General features: G+C 29.8%; 2 protein-coding genes across 6 annotated transcripts in view; one reads left to right on the forward strand and one right to left on the reverse strand.

Annotated features, from left to right (window-relative positions):
* The window catches only part of Atg16 (Autophagy-related 16), a 553,304-nt gene that overhangs the window by 408,040 nt on the left and 130,519 nt on the right, over positions 1–14,745 (forward strand). The window lies entirely within an intron of this gene.
* The window catches only part of LOC142221448 (uncharacterized), a 424,700-nt gene that overhangs the window by 369,701 nt on the left and 40,254 nt on the right, over positions 1–14,745 (reverse strand). The gene's annotated exons all lie outside the window — the stretch shown is intronic.

Consider the following 14,745-nt stretch of genomic DNA (forward strand, 5'->3'; position numbering starts at 1 on the left):
ATTTGGTATTATTTTTACTATGGTCGCAGCACCTAGTGTCCTGAAAAATATATAAACAACATATAAGTTATAAAAACGATACTCGAAAATTTTTGCTTGAAGATGCTTAATCTAAAAATTTCGGCAATTCATATTTCGTTAATGAGAATTTCATCTCGAATGTTTGCAAGAAAAAACTAATTCTTGTGATTTGCATTACAAATTGTCCTCGATGTCCTCGATAAAAAATGGTTCTGTTATAGTCTTAAAAACAGTTTGTTTGTTCTATATCGATGTCTCCCATTCCAAAGTACGTTAAGTCTTAAAAGTGAATTTTACAGGAAACAAGTTCAAAGTTTTGTTTTTTGGAATTTCTCAAAAACCGTATAAGATAAAAAATCAATTTTTCGGTCTTAAAATCATGTTTATTGTAGTTTTTTTTAATATGTACGAATTCAAAATAGATTTAGAATTCAAAAATGACTTAGACCACTTTAGACGCACCGACAGGTTGGCTGATAAGTCCCCGGTCACACATATCACAATGGACTGAATAGTCTAAGTGAGCCTGAATCTTAATCGGGCAGCCACTTTAAGTCCCCGGTCTAACAAAGAAAAACACATTTTTTTTGTCACAATTCGTTTTTATTTTTCAACATAGTTCCTTTCAAGAGCGATACAACGACTATAACGACCTTCCAATTTTTTGATACCATTTTGGTAGTACTCCTTCGGTTTTGCCTCAAAATAGGCCTCAGTTTCGGCGATCACCTCTTCATTGCAGCCAATTTTTTTCCCTGCGAGCATCCTTTTGAGGTCTGAGAACAAGAAAAAGTCGCTGGGGGCCAGATCTGGACAATACGGTGGGTGGGGAAGCAATTCGAAGCCCACTTCATGAATTTTTGCCATCGTTCTCAATGACTTGTGGCACGGTGCGTTGTCTTGGTGGAACAACACTTTTTTCTTCTTCATATGGGGCCGTTTTGCCGCGATTTCGACCTTCAAACGCTCCAATAACGCCATATAATAGTCACTGTTGATGGTTTTTCCCTTCTCAAGATAATCGATAAAAATTATTCCATGCGCATCGCAAAGTACCGAGACCATTACTTTGCCAGCGGACTTTTGAGTCTTTCCACGCTTCGGAGACGGTTCACCGGTCGCTGTCCACTCAGCCGACTGCCGATTGGACTCAGGAGTGTAGTGATGGAGTCATGTTTCATCCATTGTCACATATCGACGGAAAAACTCGGGTGTATTACGAGTTAACATCTGCAAACACCGCTCAGAATCATCAACACGTTGTTGTTTTTGGTCAAATGTGAGCTCGCGCGGCACCCATTTTGCACAGAGCTTCCGCATATCCAAATATTGATGAATGATATGACCAACACGTTCCTTTGATATCTTTAAGGCCTCTGCTATATCGATCAACTTCATTTTACGGTCATTCAAAATCATTTTGTGGATTTTTTTGACGGTTTCGTCGGTAACCACCTCTTTCGGGCGTCCACTGCGTTCACCGTCCTCCGTGCTCATTTCACCACGCTTGAATTTTGTATACCAATCAATTATTGTTGATTTCCCTGGGGCAGAGTCCGAAAACTAATTATCACACTGAAAAAATATTGTCGTGTGGTCAAAGATTTCATGTCTTTAAAATACGAATACAAATTTTGCTTAGCATAGAAGACGCATTTCTCTAAAATAAAGTTATTTTCCTTGTCCAAAAGTCGATAAACTTTTCAATGAAGTCATATTGTCCTTATAATTAAGTGATTTGACTTAAAAATGGGTATCTTAACATGAAAGAAAAAATTATAGGCTAAGGTCAACTTGACTTTAATAATTCAGAAAAATTCTTTAAATTTAATGAAATTGTCTTTAAATTTGTTGTCTTTTTGCATCTTGACTACAAAGCAAAAAATCGTTCAAATATAGGACATGTTTTTCAAAACTTTATTTTAAAGAAGTTTTTTACTTCAAACGTAGCATAATTTCTACTGGAAGTCGAGTCCTAATTTGGAAAATCAAGTTGCCTTTAACTCGTTTTTAAAGGACTTTGATAGCATATGAAGAAAAAAAGCTGAGAAAGCGAAAAATTAAAATTTGCTTCCTAGAAGCAAGTACACAAAACCAAAATTTAAAAGAGAATTGTGTCTTAAAAGTATCCTTACTTGTATTCTCCGCTTCTTTGGCTCAAATTTTTTAAAGTAAAGACAAAATCTTTGGAACCGAGTATGCTTTTTTTCAGTGCAAGCCAAGTTTTTGCTTCCACCGTATTTTTTCCCTTCAGAAAACAGAATTTTATCAAAACACGAAATTCCTTTTTTCCATTTTTTTTCACAATAACAAAAGTTGCTTCACAAAAGACGCTCTATCTCACAAACTAATTGACTTAGAGACGTCACGAATCATTTGAAGGTTGGTACTATATAAAAATAATATGCATTTAATACTAGCGACGCCATCTATGTGTCAGACAGGGGACTTATTAGCCAACCTGTTAAAGCTTGCTGTCTGATTCACTTATTTGTAGTGTATGTTATCTCTACTTCATGTTTTTCCGATTTCTGTTCTTTTATTTCACTTATTACCAAAAATTAAGAGCAATGCATTCTAATGTAGTCGTTAAAAGAGAAAAATGAATATTTGCCGTCCCACAATCAAACATTCTTATATGCGTCTGTTTTTTCTTATATACTCAAAAGCAAGTTTACTTAGATCCAAAAATTTTGACCTTCCCTTAAGATTTTTGGCATTGATTCCGAGCCAAAGATGAGGCTTCTTTAAAATACAAAAAAAAAAAAAAAATTAGGGGCTTATCTCGCTTTAAATCTAGGATCAATTAATTTTAAATTATTGTACAGATTTCATTTAGCGAAATTTTTATTATCTTTTCACAATATATTATTCACATACAAACAAATGCCAGTTTATAGCGTATACTCCAAAGTAAAAATTTTTTTCTAAATCCAAAAAACCTTAAACCAACGATACAAAATCCTCAAAATAAGTCGTAGCCTATATTTGAAGCGTTTTATCTTAAATCTAAAGATTCAATATTTCAGTTAATTTAAGGACGATTTCTTTAAAATAAAAATGTGTTTCTTTAATTTCCAAGATGTGTGTCCTAAATTTAATGAGAAAAATTGTTGGAGCAAAAATTATAAACTTTATTTTAATTAAAATTTCGTTATTTTAAAGAAATTTGTCCTTAATATTATGTAAATTGCTCATCCTAAAATGTAGGTTGCTTAATCTTTAATATCACGTAAATATTGTTTGCGGTGTACACCATTTGATAAACTGGATATTCAATATTGCTCTAATATTCTGCCTACGAACTCTTGTTAGACATTGATGGTTTCAATATGAGCAAAATTTCTTCAATTTTTTAAGCGTTTGAATATTATCTCGTAATCTGAAATGTTACATGATCATTATTATAATGTAATTAATATAGTTGTTTCATATTCCACATTCAATTGCCTTTTGCAAATCACCAGAAGTCTTGAGTTTTTATTTAATATTGTGATTTCAGTCAATAAGAATTTTTCTTCCAAAACAGATATTAAGTTGGCAACACTTTGATTCTGCTACCCTGTATTAATTTTGATCTGTATCTAATTTTGACTCTGTCAGTCTAATATCTTTTTTTTTTACACATTCTTACAAATTATGAATGGGTGCAAATGTGTTGAAATGTTTCTTTCAAATAGGAATGAAATTTTTCAACTCTATCCCCATTGCTTAGCTAGTTCAGAATAATTAATAGAACCGACATAAACACACAAAAAACATACTAATTTCCTAGAAGTTCATAGAATGAACAATAGAATTATCATCTAATTTTTTATAGCGGTATTGCTAATTTATCCAAGATAGAGAACAAACAAACTGGGAGCAGCTGGAAGATTTGAAGTCATTTACAAAAAATTAAAAAAAAACTAAAATAATAACAGCACACATGTTGTATGTACTACAAGTAGAATAAAGTCATCCCATATGTACTTCACCTTTATACTGGGTCGTTGCTAAGAACATTTCCGTTTTTAAAGACTTCTAGTCTTGTGTTGAGCAAAACAAAAACAAAATCGTAAACCCCTAAAACCAACAACAACAAAAGTTACATAAGCCTTTAAGTGAGTCGGGTTAAAGCACTTTATGCTCCTATGCATTTGAATCTCATATCGTAAATAATGAAGAAGACAACAACAATAGCAGCAGCAGCAGTAACAGCAAATGTAATAAAGGGTAATCCAAAAGTAAATCATGATGTTAAATGTGAATCATGCAACTCAGGCTCAGGCAAATCGAAGAAAAATTGCTAGACCAATAATTCCAACAAGTCACACGAGGACATCGGTCTACATGGGGGATATACCAAAACTTGGACCAATACACATCTCTTTCGGCATAGGTCTCTGTGGGCCTCCCTCTCTCCACTAATACCTCTAGATTTCAAGAAGTTCGAGAAGTGAAATCGGAAGAATGGATACAATATATAAACATGGCCTGATACACATCATATATGGTACACCCAGCGTTGCCAGAATTGTTTCACAAAAAACCGCTAGATTTGTCCAAAAAACTAGCCAAAAAAAGCTAAAAAATTTTAAAAAATAGCTAGAAAAAAAGCTAAAATTTTTTGTACCAAAAGTCACATTTTTGATTGAAATTTAACAAACTTAAAGGCTTTATTTCACTTAAAATGCATATTATTTTAATTGTATTCATTTTAATTCAATTTCTGTGAAACTGTAAGAAAATTTAAGTCATATTAGCTCTGTTTGCGTACTCGATACATTTTGATTACTATCACAAATTTTTACTGGAAGTCCTTCGTTTATATTTCCTAGTAAAAACATTTTTCCCAGTAAACTTGCAATTGCCAGCTGGTTAATCATCAACAAGTCCAATGTGCGATATATTGCATAATGTCACATAGAACTGCATTAGAAAATATCAATATATTTCGTTTTAACTGAATTAATGATAAATTCGTGAAGTGTACACGTTCACGTTCCTAATTTTACCCAAGAGAATAAAACCCATTCTAACGTTCTTGCAAGTTTATATTGAATAACTTTTATTCGAAAAATTCCCATACAAACCTATTGTTGTCCAATTTTCGTAAATGTAAATCCATTCCATTAATATATAGCAGATTTGTTTTGATCCTATCACTACGAATTTTTTCATTGCATTTTTTGATGTTAAAAAAAATAATACCACATTCAAAACTTTATTTCCTTAATTATTTCTATGTACGGTTCCAAAGATTTTGTACACTAATGATTTTGGTATTGATTCCGAGTCAAATTTGAATTTAAATATTCGTTTTTTTCAGCTTTTTCTTCATGACCTATCACAGTGCTTTAAAAACGTGCTAACGACAACTTCAATTTCCAAATTCAGACTCGACTTTAAGTAGAAATTATTCTATGTATACGTTTTTAAAATAAAATGTTGGAAAACCTCTTCTATTTTTGAACGCTATTTTGGTTTGTGGTCAAGATACAAAAACTCCACAAATTTAAAGACTATTTCATTAATTTTAAGAATTTTTTAAAATTGACCCTAGCCTTCTTTCATGAAAAGATACCCATTTTTAAGTTGAATCACTTAACTATAAGGACAAAAAGAATTTATCGGCTATTGGACAAGGAAAACAGTTTATATAAGAGAAATTCACAAATGCTATTATAACCAAAATTCGCGTTCGTATTTTAAGGAAATGAAATCTTTGGCCTCACCACAACATTTTTTTAATGTACACAGCAATTCACAGCTACTATTTTAATTTAGTAATATCATAATAAGTGTAGAATATTATAATAACATAAAAAGGATAAACGAGTCAAATGCTAATATTCCTAATAATTTACTGACAGTTTATATAAGGAATTGAAATATGTGGAAAACCTTATTCTGGCAGCAAGGCTTAGATAAAAACGAAGTTTTATCCATATTTCAATAGGAACATGTAGAAAATAAAAAAAGCCAAAAATAGCTAAAAGTGTCATGAAAAAAAGCCAGAAAAAAAGCTAAAAGCTAAATGCATTTTTTTCCCGCTAAACGTCTTCAAAAAAAGCCAAATCTAGCGGGAAAAAAGCTAAATTGGCAACGCTGGGTACACCTAAAATATTACTAGATTTCGACTTTCAGACAAATCGGATAAAAATTACTGCATTAGGTTAGGTTAGGTGTCAGCCCGATGTATCAGACTCACTTAGACTATTCAGTCCATTGTGATACCACGTTGGTGAACTTCCGATTCTGTGTTAAGCTCAATGACAAGGGACCTCCTTTTTATAGCCGAGTAAAAACGGCGTTCCACATTGCAGTGAAACCACTTAGAGAAGCTTTAAAACCCTCAGAAATGTCACCAGCATTACTGAAAAACTGAACAACTTTTTGGTGTTCGGTCGAAGCAGGAATCGAACCCACGACCTTGTGTATGCAAGGCGGGCATGCTAACCATTGCACCACGGTGGCTCCCGTGCTGCATTTGCTGCATTAAAATAAGCCAAAATGGGAAATTTCTTTAAATTCGATGAGGACTAACTCAACAACAATACATAGCCAAAAATTGACTTAAGTTACATTTTTTTGCTATAAATCTCCGTCAAGGAAAAAAAAACATTTTGACAAAATTTTCTATAGAAATTTTCTGTAGAAATAAAACTTTGACAAAATTTTCTATAGAAATAAAATTTTGACAAAATTTTCTATAGAAATAAAATTTTGATAAAATTTTCTATAGAAATTAAATTTTGACAAAATTTTCTATGGAAATAAAATTTAGACAAAAATTTCTGTAGAAATAAAAATTTGACAAAAGTTTCTATAAAAATAAAATTTTGACAAATTTTTCATAGAAATAAAATTCTGACAAAATTTTCTGTAGAAATAACATTTTTACAAGATTTTCTATAGAAATAAAATTTCTATAGAAAATGATGTCAGAATAAAATTTTCTATAGAAATAAAATTTCTATAGAAATTTTCTGTAGAAATAAAATTTTGACAAAATTTTCTATAGAAATAAAGTTTTGACAAAATTTTCTATAGAAATAAAATTTTGATAAAATTTTCTATAGAAATTAAATTTTGACAAAATTTACTATGGAAATAACATTTTGACAAAAGTTTCTATAAAAATAAAATTTTTACAAATATTGCATAGAAATAAAATTCTGACAAAATTTTCTGTAGAAATAAAATTTTTACAAGATTTTCTATATAAATAACATTTTGACATTATTTTCTATAGAAATAAAATTTTGCCAAAATTTTCTACAGAAATAAGATTTTGACAAAATTTTTTATGGAAATAAAATTTTGCAAAATTTTCTATAAAAATAAAATTTTGCAAAATTTTCTTAAGAAATAAAATTTTGATAACATTTTCTTTAGAAATAAAATTTTGACAAAATTTTCTATAGGAATAAAATTTTGACAAAATTTTCTATAGAAATTAAATTTTGACAAAAATTTCTGTAGAAATAAAATTTTGACAAAAGTTTCTATAGAAATAAAATTTTGATAAAATCTTCTATAGAAATTAAATTTTGACAAAATTTTCTGTAGAAATAAAATTTTGACAAATTTTTCATAGAAATAAAATTCTGACAAAATTTTCTATAGAAATAAGATTTTGACGAAATTTTCTATAGAAAATAAATTTTGCAAAATTTCCTATAGAAATAAAATTTTGCAAAATTTTCTTAAGAAATAAAATTTTGATAAAATTTTCCTTAGAAATAAAATTTTGACAAAATTTTCTATAGGAATAACATTTTGACAAAATTTTCTATACAAATATAATTTTGGCAAAATTTTTTATACAAATATAATTTTGACAAAATTTTCTATAGAAATAAAATTTTGCCAAAATTTTCTATAGAAATTAAGTTTTGACAAAATTTTCTATAGAAATTAAGTTTTGACAAAATTTTCTATAGAAATAAAATTTTGACAAAATTTTCTGTAGAAATAAAATTTTTACAAGATTTTCTACAGAAATAACATTTTGACATCATTTTCTATAGACATAAACTTGTGACAACATTTTCTATAGAAATAAAATTTTGACAAAATTTCTATAAAAATAGAACATTAACATCATTCTGCAAAATATGTTTTTTTGTTTTTGTTTGGTATAATTTTCTCCAAATTTTGGTAGATTATTTTTGGCTCAAGTGGCTAACATACCACGAAAGTAAATAGAAGTCGACTGTGTCAGTGTTTCAAGATGAGCAAAATCGAACAAATCGAAATAAAATTGTGCAAAATTTTCTTAAGAAATAAAATTTTGATAAAATTTTCTTTAGAAATAAAATTTTGACAAAATTTTCTATAGAAATAAAATTTTGACAACATTTTCTGTTGAACTAAAATTTTGACAACATTTTCTGTTGAACTAAAATTTTGACAAAATTTTCTATAGAAATAATATTTTAACAAAATGTTCTATAGAAGTAAAATTATGATAAAATTTTCTATAGAAATAAAGTTTTTACAAGATTTTTGATAGAAATTAAATTTTGCCAAAATTTTCTATAGAAATAAAATGTTGACAAAATTTTCTATAGAAATAAGATTTTGACAAAATTTTCTATAGAAATTAAATTTTGCAAAATTTTCTATAGAAATTAAATTTTGACAAAAATTTCTGTAGAAATAAAATTTTGACAAAAGTTTCTATAAAAGTAAAATTTTGACACATTTTGCTATAGAAATAAAATTTTGATAAAATTTTCTGTGGAAATTAAATTTTGACAAAATTTTCTATGGAAATAAAATTTGGATAAAAATTTCTGTAGAAATAAAATTTTGACAAAAGTTTCTATAAAAATAAAATTTTGAGAAATTTTTCATAGAAATAAGATTCTGACTAAATTTTCTGTAGAAATAAAATTTTGACAAAATTTTCTGTAGAAATAAAATTTTTACAAGATTTTCTATAGAAATAACATTTTGACATCATTTTCTATAGAAATAAAATATTGACAAAATTTTCTATAGAAATAAGATTTTGACAATATTTTCTATAGAAATAAAATTTTCTATAGAAATTAAATTTTGACAAAATTTTTTATGGAAATAAAATTTTGACAAAAATTTCTGTACAAATAAAATTTTGACAAACTTTTCTGTAGAAATAAAATTTTGACAAAAATTTCTGTAGAAATAAAATTTTGACAAAAGTTTCTATTAAAATAAAATTTTGACAATTTTTTTATAGAAATAAAATTCTGACAAAATTTTCTGTAGAAATAAAATTTTTACAAGATTTTCTATAGAAATAACATTTGGACATCATTTTCTGTAGAAATAACATTTTTCCAAAATTTTCTATAGAAATAAGATTTTGACAAAATTTTCTTTAGAAATAGAATTTTCCAAAATTTTCTATAGAAATAAAATTTTGCAAAATTTTCTATAGAAATAAAATTTTTACAACATTTTATATAGAAATAAAATTTTTACAACATTTTATATAGAAATAAAATTTTGGCAAAATTTCTATAGGAAGTAGAACATTAACATCATTCTGCAAAATATGTTCGTTTTTTTTTTTGTTTGGTATAATTTTCTCCAAATTTTGGTAGATTATTTTTGGCTCAAGTGGCTACCATACCACGAAAGTAAATAGAAGTCGACTGTGTCAGTGTTTCAAGATGAGCAAAATCGAACAAAAGTAGCTCGCTCGCGAAACACTTCCAAGCAAATTATCGCCAGTTTTTTCGGAAAAACTAAACATATCGCAATGGTACCACTAGAACAACGCAGATCAGTCAATTCTGAATAGTACACAACAATTTGTTTGCCAGTTGTATCCCAAGAAATCTGGAAAACCAACCACCGAAGATGGATCACGCTTCACCACGACAATGCGAGCTCGGTTAAAAAAACTGCATTTTTGAGCAAGTCCTGACTTGGCACCGAATGACTTCTTTTTATTACCGTACGTAAAAAATGAAAGGAGATGTAACCGTTTTTCGACACCTAAAGAAGCAGTTGAAGCGTTCAGAATGCAAGGTTTGGAGCTACCTCAATCAGAGTGGCAAAAGTGTTTCGAAAATTGGTTTAAACGCTTGCAAAAATGTATACATCTCAATGGGACATATTTTGAAAAACAATAAATCTATTTTTGATGTTTAATATTTATTTTGGTTCTCTAATCGTGAAATATAAAATGCAAACCTCGTATGGGGGCTATATAAAAACCTGGGCCAATATATCCCATCTTCTGGCTTGACCTATGCGCCAAGTGAAAAACTAATCTGTGCCATTCTTTCACTATCAAGAATATATACTTTTTAAAGTCGGAACTCGATGTTTTGTAATTAGAATTGTCATCTTAATATACCACCTTCAGGACTCTAGGATGTTAGGTTAAAAACCCGACCTAAATTATTTTGTATGTCCACTTAGTTATAGTTTGCATTATGTTGCCATCACCCTTTTGTAACTATCTAAGAAAAGGGCTACACTTGTTCTTTAACAATTGTATTTGCACAACCATGTATGTATGAATGAAAACATTTTACTCACATGTGGACAACTGTGGACTTTTTCATGTTTTCCGTATACTCCCATATGTTTTTTTTAATTTTTTGTTAGTTTATTTTTGTTTTGTCTTAGAGCAAATAACCAAACTGACTATGGTTACGCTCCATCCCATGTCAGGTAGTAATGACCTTCAAAGTACTTGGAGTTTTTGTTTGTTTTTCTTCCCATTTGTTTTTTTTTTTTGGAATAGTAATGCTACATAAACGAAATAATGGCAAATTTTAAGCTCAACGTAATTCGATAAATGTAAGCTTTGAATAAAAAACGAAATATTTTTTATGGCATGTGAATTTTATTTCCCAAATGCATACACGTAACGATGGTGAATTGACAATTTTTGGATATTGTAGAAGATTTATAATTACATATATATATTTTGAAATTCATGCCGTATAAGTGAAATAAAAAGTGATATTGCAAAAAGCCGACACAATAAATCTAACATAGGAAAGTTTTATACATTTGTTTAACGTTTTTTTTTAGTTCTGTATTTTCCAACAAAATATAAAAGTAATAAAAAATACGTAAAAAAAAATTCGTTCATTTTTTATATCCGCCTATAACAAAACTACGCAACAAAAACTATTTTCCTTCCAAACGAAGTTTTTGGCCTGGTTGTTGGAAATTTGTTCCACACATTTTGGAAATTTGTTCTCCCGATAAAAAAAATAGTTTGGAGGATTAGTATATTATTTCTTGGATAAACTTTGACGTTTTTTTCCAGTATTTAAAAACAATTCTCTCAAATCTCTCAAAAAAACTAACCTCAGGAATGAAATCAAGAATAAAAATGCAGGGAAATTTGAACTAAAACCTATAATTTCCATGAACTAAAATAAAGTTAAATTGGCTTTGGTTCCTTTATGACCTGATATTTTTCATACACGCAGACAAGGCCGTAGCCAGGATTTTAATTCGGGGGGGGGGGGGGGGGTTCAACTTTAAAAAAAATATTCATATAATCTCATGTGTAGAAAATTTTATTTATGCATAGGTATGTATACAATATTTTTATACCCTAAACTACATAGGGGTTATTATACCCTAAACCACATAGTGGTTACGGTATAATAAGTTTGATCTGCCAAAAAATGTGCCTACCAGAAATATTGATTTTAGACCCCATAAAATATATACCGATCGACTCAGAATCACCTCCTGAGTCGATCTAGCGCTTGGTGTCCGTCCGTCTGTCCATGTATTTGTTGTTCACAGGATTCCGGTCGCAATTATTAACCGATTTTTATGAAACTTGGTACAGGGAGTTTTTTGGCACAAGAACGAACACTATTGAATTTGGAAGAAATCGGATCAAATTTAGATATAGCTCCCATATATGTATCGCCCGATTTCGACAAATGGGGTCACGTTGTGCTTTTTTTCAAACGGATCGTCACCAAATTTGGCAAAAGGTAATCTTTTTTACCGCCCTTCAAGTCTTCAAAATTTCATCCAAATCGGTTCAGATTTAGATATAGCTCTCATATATATGTATCGCCCGATTTTCATAAATTTGGCCACAAAACCCTAATTTATCAACCGATCTTACTCAAAGTTAGCTAAATGTAATCTGCCATAGCATTAACTATATGTGTAAAAAATCATCGAAATCGGTTCAGATTTAGCTATAGCTCCCATATATATGTACCGCAAGATTTTTCTAAATTCGGCCATAAAACCCTTATTTATAAACCGATCTTACTCAAAGTTGGCTAAATGTAATCTTCTATAGCACTAACTATATGTGCGAAATATCATCGAAATCGGTTCAGATTTAGATATAGCTCGCATATGTATGTATAGCCCGATTTTCCCAAATTTGGCCATAGAACCCTTATTTACTAACCGATCTTACTCAAAGTTGGCTGGATCCAGTCCACTATAGTACTAACGGTATGTGCAAAATTTCATCAAAATCGGTTCAGATGTAGATATAGCTCCCATATATGTATCGCCCGATTTTGAAAAATTCGCCCCTAATAACCTTATTTTTGACCGTAGAGCCCTCATTTCTTAACTGATCTTTCTCAAATTTTGCACAAGGTAACCTTTTGTGATATTAATCAAACCCGCAAAATATTATGCAAATTGGTTCAGATTTAAATATAGCTTCCATATATATGCATCGCTCTATTTTCCCTAATTTGGCCATAGTACTCTTATTTATTAACCAATGTTACTCAAATTTTAAATTTTGATGTACTACCCGATCGTATTTATACGTACTTGTAGCTCTTACATAAGAATATTGCTCGATTTTTACAAATTTGGAGTTATTACCCACACTAATTGAACGATTTTCTCTTTTTTAATAATGGGCTCAATATTAGTGGCATACTAACTCTTTTGGTGCAAAATAAACTATAGCTCCTAATATTAGACATTTCTGCTCAGATTGTGACACGACACCCATAAACATGTACCCCCCTTATGTTCTCCAAAACCTATACCAATGATACCCCACAAATGCTTATGTTTAATAATTCAGTAGGGGTGGTTTAGGGTATGATATAGTCGACCCCGTCCGACTTTCTACTTTACTCACTGGTTATAATATTAAATTGAGCCGACGGGCTTTTTGGGCAGCAAATAAATCAATGACTTCTTCAGTCGGCACATTTATTCGGCGATGAACCGACATTAATGCCAATCCTTTGAGTCTACTCTCGCTATCGAATTTCTTAGATACGTCTTTAATCTCGTCATTGTTGAAAATGAACGTTCGGATGAGCACGTAGTAACTGCAGGTATGGAAAATGCAGTACTATAGTACTTTTTTCAAACCTTTTTCACCCCGGTCAGTACCGTAGTACCGCCGCGAATGATTTAGTACCTTTTGTGTAGACATTTTTGAGTCGATATCAGATTTATGGTACAATAGCTTTGACAAAATATTTTAATATTTTGAGAAAGTCTTTATCAACTTTATTTGCTAATAGTCTTTTACAAATATGGCAAAACAGATATGTTCATGTGGGAAGAAAATCTCGATTTTGTAAGACATAGTCAAAAACAGGATTTTATTGAACTTCAAGAAAGTTTTAGTCGAAAAAAAGAATGTGATTCTATATTATCGATTTTTTATTTCGGTAGAAAATGTTGTCAAAATTTTATTTCTATATAGATTTTTTGCAAAAGTTTATTTTTATAGAAAATTTTGTCAAAATTTTATTTCAATTGAAAATTTTGTCAAAATTTTATTTCAATTGAAAATTTTGTAAAAATTTTATTTCTATAGTAAATTTTTGCAAAATTTTATTTCTATAGAAAATTTTGTCAAAATTTTATTTTCTTTAAAATTCAGTCTCTCGACAATAATCTTTCCGCTCAAAAAATACCTTTTTTGTACTTTCTTAAAAATTGTATTTTCCATCCCTGAGTAACTGGCAAAGTGGCCAACATTTTTTAAAAGAATATGCACGTTTGGAAATATCTCTTTATTTCACTCTGCAAGTGCTTCCATCGCTGAATTAGGCAGGTTCTTTTCGCAGGTTTTGCGCCATTTCATTTAGACATGTGTGTTTGGCTGTTTCGTTGTTGTTGCTATGGCCAAACAAAGCGAGTCATGTTCACAAAAAGAACAACAAACACACATAAAAAGCAGAAATACATTTTCCAAAAATGAAATTTATGGTGCGATAACAAAAACAATTTGTTTTTTTCGACCGTCGTTTGACGGGCTTTTCAACTAGGATTTGTGTAAGTTTTATAGGTAAGCGTTTTTCAAAATAAAACCTCCAGCTTTTCTTCAACATCTTCGGTAAGATTTTTCTATGCAGCTAAAAATATATATTTATTTATATAAAAATATTCATTCATTTCGGGGGGGTTTGATCCCCCTCATCCCCCCCCCCCCCTGAATACGGCCTTGCACGCAGAGAAGGAATATGATCACCTCAAACATGTTTCAAGAGCAAAATGTTATTTTTGTATGGTGAGCAGGTAACATGTTTGTCACTAAAATGTTATTTTCTCGTCAAATAGAACCTGCTTGCCGAAATCAGATACATGATTTCCACCCAAAAATAATATTCTCTGGATGTAATTTTAATGGGAAATTTTAACTTTGTTTTGTTTCACATAGGCTGAAACAAGAGTGAGAATTAATAAAATGGTACAAATTATTTAAGTTTTGTCGACAAAATTCTAAATTCATTCTACAAAAATTCGCAAAATTTTTGA

Source organism: Haematobia irritans, chromosome 1 (genome assembly GCF_050003625.1).
Source record: "Haematobia irritans isolate KBUSLIRL chromosome 1, ASM5000362v1, whole genome shotgun sequence".
Lineage (NCBI taxonomy): Eukaryota > Metazoa > Arthropoda > Insecta > Diptera > Muscidae > Haematobia > Haematobia irritans.